Here is a 17,342-nt window from a genome sequence, read left to right as displayed (position 1 = left end):
TTGAAAAGAGGCCTTAGTAAAAAAGGATATTTCTTTTCATGGGTTATTCCTGCAATTCCATTTAATCCCTGTTGAAGATCAGAGCACAGCATGGACATGAGTTTCAGCTACCTGGCAAGTGCTGGGCCAGAGATGAACTATATGTCTGGGAGTCCTCTGATGTCCCTTGAGTCCATGCCACACCCTGGACCTGGCCATTCCAGGTACAATTCCAGGCTTCAGATAGTCTATCACTCTAGTATAAAGGAGTTAAGGGGATGCCTGGGTGACTCAATGGCTGAGCATCTGCCTTCAGCTCAGGTCATGATCCCAGGATTCTGGGATCAAGTCCCACATTGGGCTCCCCCAAGGGAGCCTGCTTCTCCCTCTACTTATGTCTCAATAAGATATTGAGACATATATATATATATATATATATATATATATATATATATATATATTGGCCTGTGTCTCTCATGAATAAATAAATAAAATCTTTTTTAAAAAAGAAAGTAATTAAGACTGAGACCCTGAAATCTGAACCTATCCCTCCTTGCTTCTTCCCAGGGAATAGACAGTGAGAGCATGGAGTCACCAGGGTGGCTCTCCACAACCCACTGGTGTACAGAGTGGGCCCCTCAACTAACCTCCTGCTTTAGCTGAGCCTCTTTCACCTCCCATCACTCTCTCAGAACTCCAGAAAAATGTAATTACATGTTCTCCCCACCTCCATGTCTTGACCCATGCAGTCTCCTCTTCTAGGAATGCCAGCTCCCACCTCATCCCAGGCAAAGTTTGGTACTTTCTCTCCCAAAAACATCTCCTTGGAGAAACCAACTCCACCCCTTGGCAGGTGGGCCCTTCTTTCCCTGCTGCCTAAGAAACCTTGTATGTTCCTCTCTTCAACATCTTGCTCTATTACATCTGTTTGATTTTTCTCCTAGTTACTCTGTGGGTAAGGGAGATTTTATTGTTCATCCTTGTATTTCTAAATAAGATTTAGTTAATGGAATAAAGTTAAAATTAAAAAGAATTTGCCTGAAATAAGAAAAAGAAACTAGAAGAGAGAAAAGAAGGCTCTTGTAGTCAAAGACAGTGAAAAACCAATAAGCAAGTCTGCAAGAATCCATGTATGATTTAGAAAACACTTATGTGTAATGCAGCCCCAACTTGCTTGCTTAGAGGGAATGACTGCCCTGTGTCTAATTCAGAACTCCAAGAAATGTGCAAACAGAGGGCTGGAAAGATGCTGTTCCCTTCAACAAATGCAGCATCTTAGAATTTTAACCAGTAACATGGAGTCAAAATATGATGTTGAAGTTCACGAAGCTAAAATAGCACTAATACTAATGCACACAAGCTGCTTGCTATTCTTTGGCAGTGTTTTTCAGACTACAGTTGTGACCCATCCCTGGTTATGACAGACTTTTTTTTACTGAAAAAGAATAGAATAGAAATAGAAAATATCAAAGTATGCTGTTGTGTGTTATTGATGAAACATTTGTTTCAGTCATATACATGAGTATTAACTCTTTTTAAATTATTTATTTATTTACTTACTTACTTATTTGAGAGAGAACAAGGAGAGGGACAGAGGGAGAGGGACAAAATCTCCTGCTGACTCCACACTGAGTGCAGAGGCCAACAAGGGGTTCCATCTCAGGACCCTGAGAGCTGGATGCTTAATCAGCTGAGCCACCCACGTGCCCCTACAGGAGTATTAACTCTTAAGCAGACCAGTTATCAGTAGTGTTTGCTTGTCCATAATCCAGAAGAGTGGGTCCAAGTGATTCCCAATTTTCTAATTTGTTCTTCGGAGTTCCTAATTTCTCATTCAGTTTCCTGAGCCCGGTGTGTTCTCCATAATGTTTTAAGTCTTTCTCCCCACTCTCCACTTTTCCCCTACCCCGACCCAGTGATTTTCACTTTCAGATGAGTGGGATAGGTAAGAGTCAGTGGAGTCATGATAATTTGGATGAATGGGTAATAATTATAGCTGGTGGCTGGGTATACTCAACATCTATGTTTCTAAGGTAGCCAACATGTCCACGTGTTGCTCCAAAATATTCCCTGCCTGAAACGCAGAAACTATTTATTATATAACTTCTACTGAAAGGCTAGAATTAATGACAAGGAAGCCTGCCTTCAAATACTGTGAGTGGGCAGGAATCTCTACTGTTTGTAGTGACTTTGGCTATGGCAGTTAGGTATCTTTTAGAATTTAAGGAGTAACCATCTTTATGATGAGAAGTTCAGAGATTTTCATTTTGCCTGTTTTCTTTTTGCTTAAATGCCTACCTCTCCTTTTATCTCTCCCCTCCTGAATAAACCAGTGTTAACAACCTAGTATGTTTTCTTCGCTATTTTTTATACTCTTATAATCTTAAGATATCCTCAATCTTAAGGATAAAAACACTTATAAGTATACATAAACTTCACAGAAGCTTGGCATCATTAGTTTAAACATGAGGCCATATTACATGGACTCGATATTTTGCTTTTCTCATCAACCATACCTTATGGGAATCTGAGTAAACTGCTTACTCCTGATTCAGTCATTCATGCATTCATACATTGTATTCCATCATGTGAAAGGACTATATCATATTCCATTTAGCTTTTTCCCTCCAAAAGGCATTGGTTTTTATTTCCGAGTTTTGGCTACTAAAAACGAATACTGTAATAGCATCTTTGTATATAAATCCTTGTGCACTGGGGCTTTTATTTCCGTGGGATAGATTCCCAGGCAAAAGACGTTGAACTGAAGGATATATACATTTTTCATTTTTAATAGATGTAGCCCAGATTCCTTTCCAAAAAGACTAAAACAATCCACATTTCTGCCAAAGATAAGAATATCCGTGTCTTTACCAGCAATAAATATTATCACTCATTACTTTTTGGCAGCTTGAAGGGATTCAAATAATAATAAAGTGTTGCTTTCTTTGTGTTTCTCTGGCTACTCATGAATCTGTACATTTTTTCATAGTTTGTAACCATTTGCATTTGCTACTCAGTGAGTTTTCTGTTTATGTCTTTTGTTCATTTTTTAAAAATTGGGTCATTTGTCGTTTTCTCGACAGCCTGAAAGATTATATATCTTCAGTATTGCATGTCACCTTTTTGCCATTTGAATTGCAAATTTTCAGATATATTGTTCGTCCTTTATCATTTTAAATGGAATCTTTTGCCACAGAAAATATTTTATTGTTACATACTCAAATATTTTTCTTATGGAACTTCTGGAGTTCCCGTCTTTGTAAGATCTTATTTCTTTTTTAAAATTTTTAAAAGATTTTATTTATTTACTTGAGACAGAGAGAATACAAGCAGGGTAGAGAGGCAGAGGGACAGGGAGAAGCCAACTCTCCACCCAGGAGGAAGCTCAACGTGGGGCTCGGGCCCAGGACCCTGAAATCGTGACCTGAGCCAAAGGCCGATGCTTAACCTACTGAGCCACCCAGGCACCTCTCCTTATTTCTAGATTGTACATGCAGTATCATAGAATCTTTTGCAAGCACATCTATTATTTTATTTTTTAACATTTAAATATCCATCTGGTGTTAATTTTTGAAAAATGTGTAAGACAGGAGATAATTTTATTTTCTTTCAGATGGATAGCCAGTTGTACCAACATCATTTACTGAACATTCCTTCCTTTTCCCAATCAACTGAATTTTGATCTTTCTATGACATTCTTGTATTGACTGAAATTCATTTCTCTGAGTCTCTGTTCTTCCAGCAATCTATTTACTCCTATACCAATGCTATCTTGATATGATTATAGGTGCTCTGTGGATTATTTTGATATCTGATAGAGCATATCACTTCAGCATTATCAAACTCATCTTAGTTGTAGTCAAATATTTATTCTTCTGTAAGAAATATATCATTTACCAATGACTTCTCCCCCGAACTTCTAAGCTTAACTTCAACCCTAACTTCATCTGCCTTTCTGACACATTGGCTTTGGGATCTAATAGGCATCTCAATAAGTCCAAAATAAAATCGTAAATTTGTTTTCCAAAACTCATTTCCCTGCTATCTTTTCCATCTCCGCACTACCAAATATCCAATTGACTGCCTCTTTGCACCACTTCCTATACCTTAATCTTAGCAATTATAGCTTCCTCCTTTAAATCATATCTTGAATTTGTTTTGGAACCACCTTTCACACAGGGCAGCTCCAGGAATATCACACACACTTAATCTTTGTGAATGAGGCTCCCTATTATGTCACATGTGGCTCCCCAGGTATATTCATTTCTGTATTTGCTGCCACCACTTCTGTCCAAGCCAACAGCACCTTTCACATGACCTAAAACAAGAGCTTGGCCATCGGTCTTCTTGCTTCCATTCTTGACCCTCTAAGGTCCACTTATCAAAGGATGGCACAGGCAGAATGAGCTTTTAGAATCCCAAAACATATCCCATCATTCTCTCGATTAAAATTTTCCAATAGATTCCCATCAGAGTTTAAAATAAAATCTTGTTCTAGACCATGAGGACGTACATGAGAGGGCCATTGCCTATTTCTCTATCTTTCTCTAATATTCTTCCTCTTGTTCAAATATACTGTAGTCACACCTATACCTCAGGGCCTTTGTACTATCTTCTCTGCCAGCTGGATCATGCTTCCTCCAGATCTTGAAATATTTGGTTTCTACTTGACATATAGGTTTCAACTTAAAGGTGACTTACTAATGGAAGAATTCCCTGACAAAACTTAGCCTAAAAAAAAAAAAAAAAAAAATTTAGCCTAAAGTAGCCACTCCGCCTTGCACCATTCACTCGGTATCATCATATTCTTGTACTCTTCCAAGGTAACATTTGTCACTACCTGGTTTTTCCTGTCTTTTTCCTTCTTTATTTGTTTATCATCTTCTCCTACCAGAAAATGAAGGTAAGCTCCATGAGAAGAGGGATCATGATTGTCTTATTCACCACCATATCCTATGGTCTGGATCAGGGGAAGCCACATCATCTTAAAATTGTATCACTGAACTCTGTTCAGATCCCATTCTCAACATTAAAGTTAAGTCGTGGAAAAATCAGTTATATGGGACTTATGTGTGTGTATGTTTTTTTACATAGAGATGGAAGGGGGTAGAGGCAGAAGGAGAGAGAGAAAGAAAGAGAATCTTAAGCTGGCTGCACACCCAATGCGGAGCCCAAAGCAGGGCTCAATCTCACAACCCTGAGATCATGATCTGAGCTGAAATCAAGAGTCAGACATTTAACTGACTGAGCCACCCAGATGCCCTGGGATTTGTGATTTTTTTACTTGTCTGTTTTATACTATATTATGTAATATCAAGTAAAACAAAATACCCCTGAGGACACTTGATTTGTGGACATAGGATTCTGTTTGTGTTTTCAGGGCTAATTTTAAGTCACAGAGACAATGTAAGTGGACAAGTTAAAACAGAATTTATTGGCTTTTAGCAATAGCCAAACTGGAAGGAGCCTCAGTGTCCATCAAAAGATGAATGGAAAAAAAAAAAAAGATGAATGGATAAAGAAGATGTGGTCTATGTATACAATGGAATATTATTCAGCCATTAGAAACGACAAATACCCACCATTTGCTTCAACGTGGATGGACCTGGAGGATATTATGCTGAGTGAAGTAAGTCAATCAGAGAAGGACAAACATTATATGATCTCATTCATTTGGGGAATATAAAAAATAGTGAAAGGGAATAAAGGTGAAAGGAGAGAAAATGAGTGGGAAATATCAATGAGGGAGACAGAACATGAGAGGCTCCTAACTCTGGGAAACGAACAAGGAGTAGTGTAAAGGGAGGTGGATGGAGGGTTGAGGCAACTGGGTGATGGGCACTGAGGGGGGCACTTGACGGGATGAGCATTGGGTGTTATGCTATATGTTGGCAAATCGAACTCCAGTAAAAAAATATACAAGAAAAAAAGAATTTATTGGCTTTTAGGACTGAGAAGTTCTAGGATGATCTTGATTTGAAGCTCTGTGAAATCTCAGTGCTAAAAGTGAAGTCTTATGGAAGCTATGTAGTGCTTAACAGGTATCTGTTGAATGAATGAATAACACCTACATCACTGGGTTGTTATGAAGATTAGAAGAGATAATACATACAACTCCTTTGGCTCCTTACCTGAAACTAATAAGCACTCATTAGGAGTTGACAGTATTATTTTTTGTTAATATCATCTTCATCATCAAAGACTTCATTTTCAACACCAAAGATGCATTCATGATTACTCTCATACCATGTGGAAAAGGAAGAGTTTGTACTTTGCACAGTCATTGGGAATGATTTGGGCTATCTGGGAGTGACAGCAGACGGGAATCGTTTTTGCAAGGCTTCCCAGCAGAGGCAGAGAAGTAGACAAACACCCTGCATGGCTTATCTGGTCCACATGGGAATTCAGCATTGAGTCCTCTTGAAAATGCATGTTGACTTTCAATATCTGAATCAAATATGTGGTTTTTAAAGGCCATCATGAATGGAACAAACATCAGAAAGTGCTCCAAGTCCTTATCTCCTAAATATTGTATACATTTAGTATTTTTCTTCATGATTTTAAACTCTGTAAACTTGGCCAATACTGGATAGAAATGTAGATTTGAAGAAAAAAAATATAGCTGTCTTCTATCTTCTTAAGTACCTGAGTCATTCTTTGATAAATGGAAAATAAATGAAAGTCCATTCCCTTCCTTTTTAATGTCGCTGTGGTGGATTAAACGTGGCCAGCAATTTGGGAAAGCATCTTCCTTCAAGAGGTGAGGCATAAGTTCCCTCCTCTTAAAGCCAGGCAAGCTATATGGCTATTTGGACTGACTGATTGTAGTAGAAATGCTTCCGTATCATTTTGCAAGTCCAGGCCATAAGGGACTAGCAAATTAGATTTCCCAATTCTTGAATCACATTCCTGATGCCCTGAGCTGCCTCATAAAAATCTGGGGAGAGACTCTGAGACTACATGGCTGAGATCCTCCCTCCAGCCAAGGTGCTAGGGATATGAGTCAAGCCGTCTAGGCTCTCCAGCCCAGCCCAGTTGGATACCGCTACAGAACCCCTGTCAATACCCCATAGAGCAGAAGAGTCACTAACTAGTCAAGGGCTGCCCTAACTGCTGGCCCACAGATCTTGATATAAAATGAAAACGTGATTGTTTCAAGTGACTAAGTTTTGAAGTGGTTTACTAAGCAGCTGTGAGTAACCTGACCCCTCTGGTAATATTTATATAGTACAACAGTTAGTAATCTGATAAATCAAGTTACTTCTGAGCTGATACATCCCCGGGAGAGCACACCAAAACTAACCACAGAAATCTCCTTGAAGTGGGTTTGATATCACAAATGGAGTGGTTTGGTAGCCAGGGAAAGCTAAAACACAACAGTTTCCACTTTGTGGAGAGTTTGTCTCTTTCTTCTGAGTATGTAGCATAAACAGGAACTGTTGTGTTAGTGAGGGTATGGCGGACCCAGCACACACAAGCAATCCAAAGAAATTTTATATTCATACTCATATGCTAACCTTTTGAAAACCCGCTATGTATGAAGCACTGGCATAATGAGAACTGGAAGAAGCAAGATTTGCCCTTATGGATCTCATAATCTACTGGAAAAATGTTCAAAATTATTTGCTAATGATATTGGAGGATGGAGCTGCAGTGGGGAAAAAAAAAGCTACATCATCCTAAAATTGTACTACTGAACTCTATCCAAATCCCATTTCCACAAAAAAGTTAAATCTTCAAAAAAATCAGCAAATTGCAGTGCCTCATATATAAATACAAAATATATATAATATATATAAATATAAAAAATATATGTATAAATGTGTATATATATATATATATATATATATATATATACACACATATGGTTTGTGGTTTGATATTTGTTTGTCTTGTACTATATTAAAGAATATTAAGGAAAACAAAATACCCTTGATTTGTGGACATAGGATCTCATCTGTGTCTGCCAGAACATGATGATTGCAGGCAACAGAGGGCTGGTATGAGCAGACAAGGTAAAAATGGAATTGACCAGAACTTAAGGCTCAGAGGTTCAGGGATTGTCTTGATTTTAGGTTCTGCTGAATCCAGATGCTCAAACATCATAAGGAAGCCATCTTTCTAAATGTTTTTGGCTAGATTTTCCTCCGCACTCTACTCTCAGGTAGGCCTCTCTCAGCATGGTGGCAAGATGACTGCTAGAAAATCCATGCTTATCTATATTTATTGGCAACTCCAGTAAAAAAAAGAGTTCCTCCTTACTGATATTCCAGCAAAAAGTCCAAGGTTGAGTGTAATTAATTGAGCTTGAATCAATGGCTCCTCCCTGAACTGATTCAATATGCCCTGACAAAAAGAATATTTTCTTGGACCAGGTCAAGATCATGTATCTACTCTTCAAGGGTAAAGTTATTTTTAGTCATATATTTTATTTAACCCAATATTCAAAGCATTATCATGTGTTCAATATTAAAATTACCAATGAATTTTTTATTCATATTAAACTAGAGTTTCAGTATGTATTTTATGCTAACAGCTATCTTCATCTGGACCAGCCACAGTTCAAGTGTTTGACAGCCAGTAGCTGTATCGGACTGGGTGATTATAAAGACTTTTTTTTTTTTTTTAAGAGCATGGGAGGGTGGGACTGAGAGAGGGAGAAGCAGACTCTCCACTGAGCAGGGAGCTTGACAGGGGGCTTGATCCCAGGACCCTGAGATCGTGCCCTGAGCTGAAGGCAGATGGTTAACTGACTGAGCCACCCAGGTGCCCCGATTCTAAAAAATTTTTGTGGTGTAAGAGGAATAGAATAGAATAGAATAGAATAGAATAGAATAGAATAGAATAGCAACCTGGAACTGGTAAGGGAAGAAAACCCGTGTTCCTGTGGCTCTGGAGCCCAGAGGAAAAATATCTGAAAGTTGGTATAACTTGTTAGGACAAGTTAGGTGTAGGTGTAGGTGTACGGTGTTAGGCAATGGAACAAGAATGGCTGTGGGGCAGGGTTATAGGGATCTAGTAGGGGACACCAGGATGGATCACAGCACTTCTAATCAGAGAAAGGAATCTGGACATCTGAGCAAACACCACAGAGAAGAGATGCCTTGGCTCAAGACTGGTTGAGAGGACAGAAGCAGTATGGAAACTGGCTTGGACAAATGATAACCTCAGACTAAACCACCCTCCGACCACCACCCTGTTCCTTCTTCTGGCACTTAGGGGAAATGAAAGACAGATGACCATGAGTTGACCGAGAAAGATCTGAGTTGTCTGAGCTTACCTTGCACTGACTGGTTTGTGGAGGAAGTCTCAAGACAGGAATTAAGTTTGGATATAAAAACTAAAGTTATACACCTTGCATGTCTGAGAATATTGGCCCGAAAATACAAAAACCTTGTGTGCTTGGCAGGAAAGCCACAGCCCTTTTGCCCTGCAGGCAGGGGATTTGGGCGGTCATTCTTTACTAGCCGGTGGATTTTGCACACACAGACCCCAAGGGAATATTTGGCAATATCTGAAGACAGTTTGGGGTGTCACAAGTATGGAGGAGATGGCTACTGTGGGCGGAGGCCAGGGATGCCACTAAACATCCTACAATGCCCAATTGAGCCCCTACAATAAAAGATTACTCAGCCCCAAATGTCAGTAATGACTACACTCAGTGGTGAGCGTCAAGTAACGTAAGGAACTGTTGAATCAATATATTGTACACTTGAAACGAATATAACATCGTGTGTCAACTACACCTCAATAACATGAGTAATATTAATAATGATAAAATGTCTGTGGGGCCAAGGTTGAGTAACCTTGGACAAAGTCAGTTTAAGATTCTTGAGAAGCGTGAAGAGAGAGGAAAAGCAAGTTCTTTTCTTCTGTGTTGGAGTCAACCTTGTCCTAAAAGGGATGGCAATCCTGGGGCTGCAGGTGATGCAGTTTCTGTAATACTGAGGTAGCGGAATCCTGTGTCAGAGTAGCAAGTCTGAGGACGAACAACAGGGTGAACCAGGCCCAGAGGCCGAGGCCCCAAAACGTCTTGCATCTTTCTTCCCCTCTCCCCCATATCTCTTCTCTCCCCCAGTAGTCCCCTCAGAGAAAGTTTCCCCCTGACTGAGGTGGCGCTGAGGCAGAATGAGGGAAGTAGCAGGTGGCTGCAGAGCCTTCTCATCCCTGTGTCCTCCTGGCTTAGGCAGAGGCAGACGCCTGCTCTCCCAGGCCCCAGAGGCTCTAGTTTCATTTCCACATGGCAGCTGGCACCCAGGAAGCAGCTGTGGAGAGTAAGGAGCCAGGCTGGACAGTTTTCTCACTCTGAGCCTCTGCTCACACTTTATTCTCCTCTAGAACAGGGCCTCTCCGGTGTTGTTTAAGAATCACCCGGAGGGCAGGTTAAAGCACAGATTCCTGGGCTAGCTTCCAGCATTGGAATCAGCAGGTCTGCTGTTCAAGGGTGTCCAACATGTCCCAGGGTGCCTGGGATTTTCCATTTCCGGCCGGAAGCCCTGCATCCCTGGCAAACCCAGATGGTTGGTCACCCTAGGTAGGGCCCAAGATTTTGTATTTCTACTCGTCTCCAAAGTGATGCTAATGCTCCCATCAGGTGAGCACAGTGTGGGCTGCAATGCTGGTCCAGCGCACCAGGTCTATGAACTTTACGTGCGCTCCCAGGCCCAGAGCAAGTTAAACCACTTCAGAAAGGGTTACCTGTAGTGCCTACCTTTCCCCCATCCCCCAACTCTTGAGGCAATCATGGTAACACTTCACACTGTAAGGTGATATGATGTACTTGGGTGGTTTTTTTTTTTTTTTTTGCGGACATACTTCAAGTTTCCCAAGGGCAGAAATCATATTTTCATAGCCTACCTATTGCCATGGGAATAAATCCATGGTATCAAACATTTGGAAGATAATAAATGGATTTGTTGAAGGGACACAGCTAAACAGTTTTTGAGTGCTTCCCAGGCACCAGGGACTGTGTTTAAACATTTTATAGAGTTTAACTCATGTCATCTTGTGTGGCAGATGCTATTTCCCCCATTTTACAGTTGACAAAACTAAGGTTCGGAAAATTTAAATGACATGTTCACAGAACCAGAAAGCATTAGAGCTGGAATTCTAACTCCACTGTGATATCAGAGCCCATACTCTTAACCATCATGTTCTGTTACCTACAATGAACAAATAAATACATACATATTTGTATAATCAGGTGTAGGAGTCATTACTATTTATTTAAGATATATTTAACTTTTTTATTGGAGCCCACATATCTGAACTGTTTGTGTGTTCAAAATAGATTCACATTGTCTTTCTGGGAATAATGCTGGTCTGTTTAATTTTGAGTCTGCACTGAACATTGATTCACCATTGTTTATAGTGATTTTTCAGTCCAAGAAAGAATGGGAGATATTCTGAGTGAAACACGATCGGTCAGCACCCATCTACCATTCTTTGAAAATCCAGTGCCATCTATGAGGATGACAAAGGACTAATTTCGCTTCTGAAAGAGCACAGGACCCAGGACTGCTGCATCAGAGCCCTCCACCATCTTGCCCACAGAGATTATTTTAGAGGTGAGCACATGACCCAAGCCTGGACACTGAGAACACACCATCCTTTAACTACAGAGACTGGTTCATGAGATGCTGAACCAAATCATTCCTGAAACTTCTCTGAGCCATCTGAAAATCTGTGTTCCCCTTCCTCTAAGATAACAAGTTAGAAAATATGAAATAACCCTGGGGCTTCTGGCAGCCATCCTTGCAAAGATATGGAACATTTTTACATGAGTATGACACCAATATCAATAGACTATGATCAATGAGATGAAGAAAAAGAGAGTTCTCCTACCATAACTTGAACTCCTGGATCCAGTTACTTGAGCCAGTAAATTTCCTTATTTAAGCTAGTCTAGATTGGGTTTCCATCACTTGCAACCAAAAGAATCACAGCTAATGTACCTGATCCATGAGAACTGAAGAAGCAGGTATTAGAGGTTGGGAAAACTCCAATACCTTGGTTTCCAATAATAATTATTTTATAATGCCCTAATATTTTAATACCTTCCTACCTTATTACCTTACTAATGGTAAATGGCTATCAGACTCTTCCTACTTTGTCATAAGAATAAGCTGAACATAGACTAGAGAGTAGCTGATATAAATGAGCAAATAGGCCTTTTTAGAGTTGCCCTGGGGATGATGATTTGGTTTGACTATTTACCTGACTTTCTTCTCTGATTGTGTCTTTAGTTACTAGTTAAGGATCTGTGGTCAGATAGGTTTTTAAGAATGCATTCCGTAGTAAACTTTTTACATGCAATGAGTTCATAAAATTTTCTGAATATATAGAAGCATATTTAACTGTTAAACTTTTTCTGAACCAGTTCTTACAACAAACTTTCTCTCATATGTTCTCAGTTGATGCTTGAAAGCCAACTTCTCAGAAAGAACTGTACATGTATCAAGACTATGTAGTTGAATCTAAAGAAATAAAAGAAATAAGGGTATTGCTAATAAGGCTAGTCATTCCAGCACTGGTACAGTTGAACCAGGAGAGCACAAGAGTCCTGGTAAATGATTATATAATCAAACTAAAAGACTTCTTTTCAATCTGAGTGTGTTTTGTTTCTGTTTGGATGATTATTTAAGAGGGACATGGTTTCCCTCTGGCCACTGTCTTTATTTTCTTTGGATCTTTATTCATTGTGTGTGCCAGGTACTGCCTAGGACCCTGACGTTGTTAAATGCCTCACAAGGAATTGGCTCCAAATGACCTGCTTGCCAGAGCAAACCCGTCTGACAGGTTTAGTGACCCCACTGTGCATAGAAGTAGCTGAACCGGCCAAGCCCAGGCTCTTCAGTGGTATGCAACCAAGCCCAGGGTTATTTCTGGTTTCACATCCTGAATTTTGCTTCCAGGCTCTTTTCCAAACTACAGCAAAAGTTGTCAGTCAATTTATGCTCTCTTTCCTGCTTTCACAAATGTTTATTGGGGTCTATGGCTGTGGTAATAGAAGTGAATAAGACTGTCTCTTTCTTGATAGAACTTCTGGTCCTTTCAGGGAGACAGGTCTATCAATGCATTTGTAGTATACCTTAAACGTGTACTGTGAGCTCTGAGATCATGGAGAAGGGGAACTCTTTGAGAGAGACAATGTTTCCTGCTTAATGCATATTTGCTTGAGGAGTACATTATAGTGTGCAATGCCATTGCTTGGAAATGGCCCTTTCTCAGAACAATCCTAAATAAAAAAAGAAAAGTCAATTCCTAGCTCTATGTGCTATGTAACTGTAATATGATTAACATTTGCCTTACTTCTTATTTGGAAACTTTTCAAATGTACAGAAAATCTGGAAAAACAATACAGTGAACACCTAGTAACTCTGCCTGGATGGTCTGTTAACATTTCCCCTCATATTTGTTTTACCTTCTCTCTTAGTCTCTCAAAATACATATTTGTTGAACTATTTGAAAGTTGCAGACATCAGAGCACTTCCGTCCTGAGTTGTTTAACTTTTTGTAAAGATTTTATTTATTCATGAGAGACACAGAGAGAGAGGCAGAGATATAAGCAGAGGGAGAAGCAGGCTCCCCACAGGAGCCTGATGCAGGACTCCATGATCCCTGGACCCCAGGATCATGCCCTGAGTCGAAGGCAGACACTCAACCACTGAGCCACCCAGGCATCCCAGCTGTTGTTGTTGGTTTTTTTTTTTTTAATCCAGTATATAATTGAGATTTTTAAATCTTTTTTTGAGATTTTAAAAATCTTTTTTTTTTAATCTTTTTTTTTTTTTAATCTTTTTAGTTTCAAATCTAGAACAGTCCTCACCTTTTGTGATTTTTCATGCTATTGAGTGCTGGACAAGTTTAGTCCACTTGTAGAATATCCCATAGATTCAATTCATTTGATGGTTTCTTCACTATTTCTTTCCAGTTTAAAAATATTGGCAAGAGGGAGTGCCTGACTGGCCCAATCATGCACTCTTGATCTCAAGATGTGAGTTCAGGCCCCACATTGGGTGTAAAGATTACTTAAACTTAAAAATTGGCAAGAAAACCATGGGTCATTAGAATAGTTCTTTTTTTAAAAAAAGATTTATTTACCTGACAGAGACAGTGAAAGCACAGGGCAGAGGGAGAAGAAGAGAATGTCTCAAGCAGCTCCTCGCTGAGTGCAGAGACCCACAGAGCCCATCTCAAGGAACAATCTCATGACCCTGAGATCACAACCTGAGCTGGAAACAAGAGATGCCTAACTGACTGGGCCACTCAGGTGCCCCTCATTTGAATAGTTCTTATTTCATCATATTAGTAGGCATGTAGTGGAAATATTTACATTTTAAACTCACACATTAAAACAAATCCAAAACAAGAAAATAGTTTATTTCTTTTTTTAAAAAAGTATTTTATTTTTAAGTAATCTCTACACCCAACATGGTGCTCAAACTCCCAACCTTAAGGTCAAGAGTCACACCTTCTATCCACTGAGCCAGGCAGGAGCCCTGAAATAAGTTGATTTCTAATTGATGAGAAGATCCACTGATTTTAAGACCTTACTATTCAAAGTATGGTCCGCAGAACATTTAAAAAATTCAGACTATCAGACTAAAATCTGATTTGTTGAATCATGATCTGCATTTTAACAATACTCTCAGCTGATTCGTATGCACCTTAAGGTTTGGGAAGTTCCTATGCAAGATACTGATGAGAGGTCAGCTTCTGTCATACGGGGCTTTCCAAATCAAAGGGCTATTTGTGGATGACGCTCCTAGGACATAATATCCATTTCCTCTTTTTCATGATTAGCAGGGAAATGTTTTACCTAGCTAAAAAGTATACTTTCAATCTCTCTTGAAGTTAGAAGTGGTCATGTGACACAAGTTTGGCCAATGAGATGGAAAAGAAAGTGAGGAGGTGAGGTGGGTGGAGATTTCAGAAAAGAGCAGGGATTCATCTGGCACATTTTGCCCTTTCCCTTTTCCTTCCTGATACATAAATACGAAGGTGGAGGTGGAGATGCTGTTTGTGACAATGAGGCATCAAACCACATGCCATTGGTGGCTGCATAGAAAGAGCCCCAGAGAACTCTGAACTGCCTACCTCTACACCTCCTTTCTACAGGTAAAATAAGCCTCTGGTTTAAATCACTGTTTCATGGAGTTTCCTGTTATTCATAGTCAAACTTAGTTCCTGATACTCACTATTCAAAGAATCTCTTGACAGAGATTTTGGGGGAACCGCTGGTATAGAGCCCTACATATGGAGGGAGGGAGATGTTTTCTTATTTTTTGGCATCATTTATGATTTTGTCCATTAAGGGAGAGTGAAATTGAAATGTGAAATGTGTTCCTTTCTCACTTATGAACAGGAATGGCTGGACCTCCTCCAGAGGATCGTCAGAAGGGAGATAGATTCCTGCTGTAAGAGCATTTTCATTTAAATTCTTGGATCCACGGAAGGCAGTAATGCACACATTATGCTGCATGTGAAGACTATCTCCTAATTAAGAAAAAGGGTTGAACAAAGACTTGCCCTATCTTGCAAATGTTTTTTTCTTCTCATATGACAGCAATTCAGTCTCCTTTGGTAGCTCACTATCTGTTAGTTTCTTTAGACATCACCAACAAAAGGAAATGTATGTGTGTGTGCACAGTATGGCACAGAGATTTCCAAATGATTATGCATCTTATTCTAAAACCAATCTGAGATACTTCTTCCATCTCAGCTTTCATCCCATTCAGGACTCACCTTTGCATGGAAGAATTTTTAATCTCTAGTTGTTGGCTTTTTCTCAGCTAGGTATGATTTATTCTTGCCCAGGTGTAATAAGTTCTCACTCATCTTTGAGACCCTTGCCCACCCCATTATGTGTGTGTGTGTATATATATATATTTATATATATCGATAAGCACCTTGTACTCAGTAGAAGAGTTAAATATTTATTGAATAAATCTATTTGTTAAACATTTATCAAGCACTCTATTTTTATACTGCACCTGGCCACAGGGGTTGGCAAACTTCTCTGGAAAGGGCCAAATAGTGTTATTCTGGGCATTTTGAGTCAAGAGGCAAAAAATGAGTGTATTACATAGACATTTTAGTAACCACCAAAAATGCAATCATTTAAAAATGTAACAACTGGGGCGCTTGGGTGGCTCAGTGGTTGAGCATCTGCCTTTGGCTCAGGTGGTGATCCTAGGGTCCTGGGATCAAGTCCCACATTGGGCTCCCCTCAGGGAGCCCGCTTCTCCCTCTCCCTATGTCTCTTTCTCTCTCTGTGTGTCTCTCATGAATTAATAGATAAAATCTTTTTAAAAAACTAAAAAAAAATTTTTTTAATGTAACAACTACCTTTACTTCACATCATATGAAAAGGTAAAGTCAAGATGAATCAAAGATATAAGAGCTAAAACTATAAACATTTTATTTTTTTTTAAGATTTTTATTTATTCATTAGGGAGAGAGAGAGTGCTCATGAGAGAGAGAGAGAGAGAGAGAGAGAGAGCAGGGGCAGAGGGAGAGGAAGAAGCAGACTCCCAGCTAAGCATGGAGCTGGTGTGGGGCTCAGTCCCAGGACCCCAGGATCCTGACTTGAGCCAAAAGCAGAGGCTTAACTGACTGAGCCACCCAGATGCCCCTAAAACCATAAAACTTTTAGAAGAAAACCTGGAAGTACTTCTTCATAACATAACCTTGGATTAGGCGATGGCCTCTTTCATATAACACCAAAAGCAAGTGCAACAAAAGAAGAAATAAGTTATTTGGGGGGAGAAAAGAAAAGAAAAAGAATGGATAAATTGGATTTCACCAAATTGAAAATTTTACAGAAAAAAAAATTGAAAATTTTAATGCATCAAAGGAAACTATTAAGGAAGAAAAAGGCAACCTACAGAATGGAAGAAAATATTTGCACATCCTATATCTGATAAGGTCAGATCTTTATCCAGAATAAAGACCTCCTGAAAATCAACAACAAAAAGACAGATAACCCAATTTGAATTTTGAAATGGGCAAAGGACTTGATTAGACATTTCTCTAAAGATACACACATGGCCAATGATCATGTGAGAAGATGCTCAACATCACTAATCATCAGGGAAATGCAAATCAAAACCACCCTATCATTTCACATCTACAAGGATAGGTGTAACTTTTTTAAAAAACGGAAAATAAGTTTTGGTGAGGATATGGAGAAATTAGAACCCTCGTATGTTGCTGGTGGTAATATAAAATGGTGCAACTGGCATGGAAGACAGGCTGGCAGTTCCTCAAAAAGTTAAACATAAAATCACCTTAAGAGCCAGCAGTTCCACCCCCGCAGTGCGGGAGTCTTGACTGGTAGTGAGCACTGTTCAAAGTACTTG

The 17,342-nt window shown here is 39.5% G+C and overlaps 1 long non-coding RNA gene across 2 annotated transcripts; it reads left to right on the top strand.

The window, feature by feature from the left end:
* Positions 1-461: 461 nt before the first annotated feature.
* On the top strand, positions 462-15,523 carry LOC144318861 (uncharacterized). Of its 2 annotated transcripts, none has more exons than XR_013384838.1 (4): positions 462-5,608; positions 11,351-11,546; positions 14,983-15,099; positions 15,347-15,523. It is a non-coding gene; the product is annotated as an uncharacterized LOC144318861 (long non-coding RNA). The 2 variants fall into 2 exon arrangements; XR_013384840.1 differs by lacking the exon at positions 462-5,608 and adding an exon at positions 8,060-8,143.
* Positions 15,524-17,342: the final 1,819 nt, after the last annotated feature.

Source organism: Canis aureus, chromosome 1, assembly GCF_053574225.1.
Source record: "Canis aureus isolate CA01 chromosome 1, VMU_Caureus_v.1.0, whole genome shotgun sequence".
Lineage (NCBI taxonomy): Eukaryota > Metazoa > Chordata > Mammalia > Carnivora > Canidae > Canis > Canis aureus.
The sequence above is the reverse complement of the archived record's forward strand: the minus strand, read 5'-3'. Positions and strand labels throughout refer to the sequence as shown.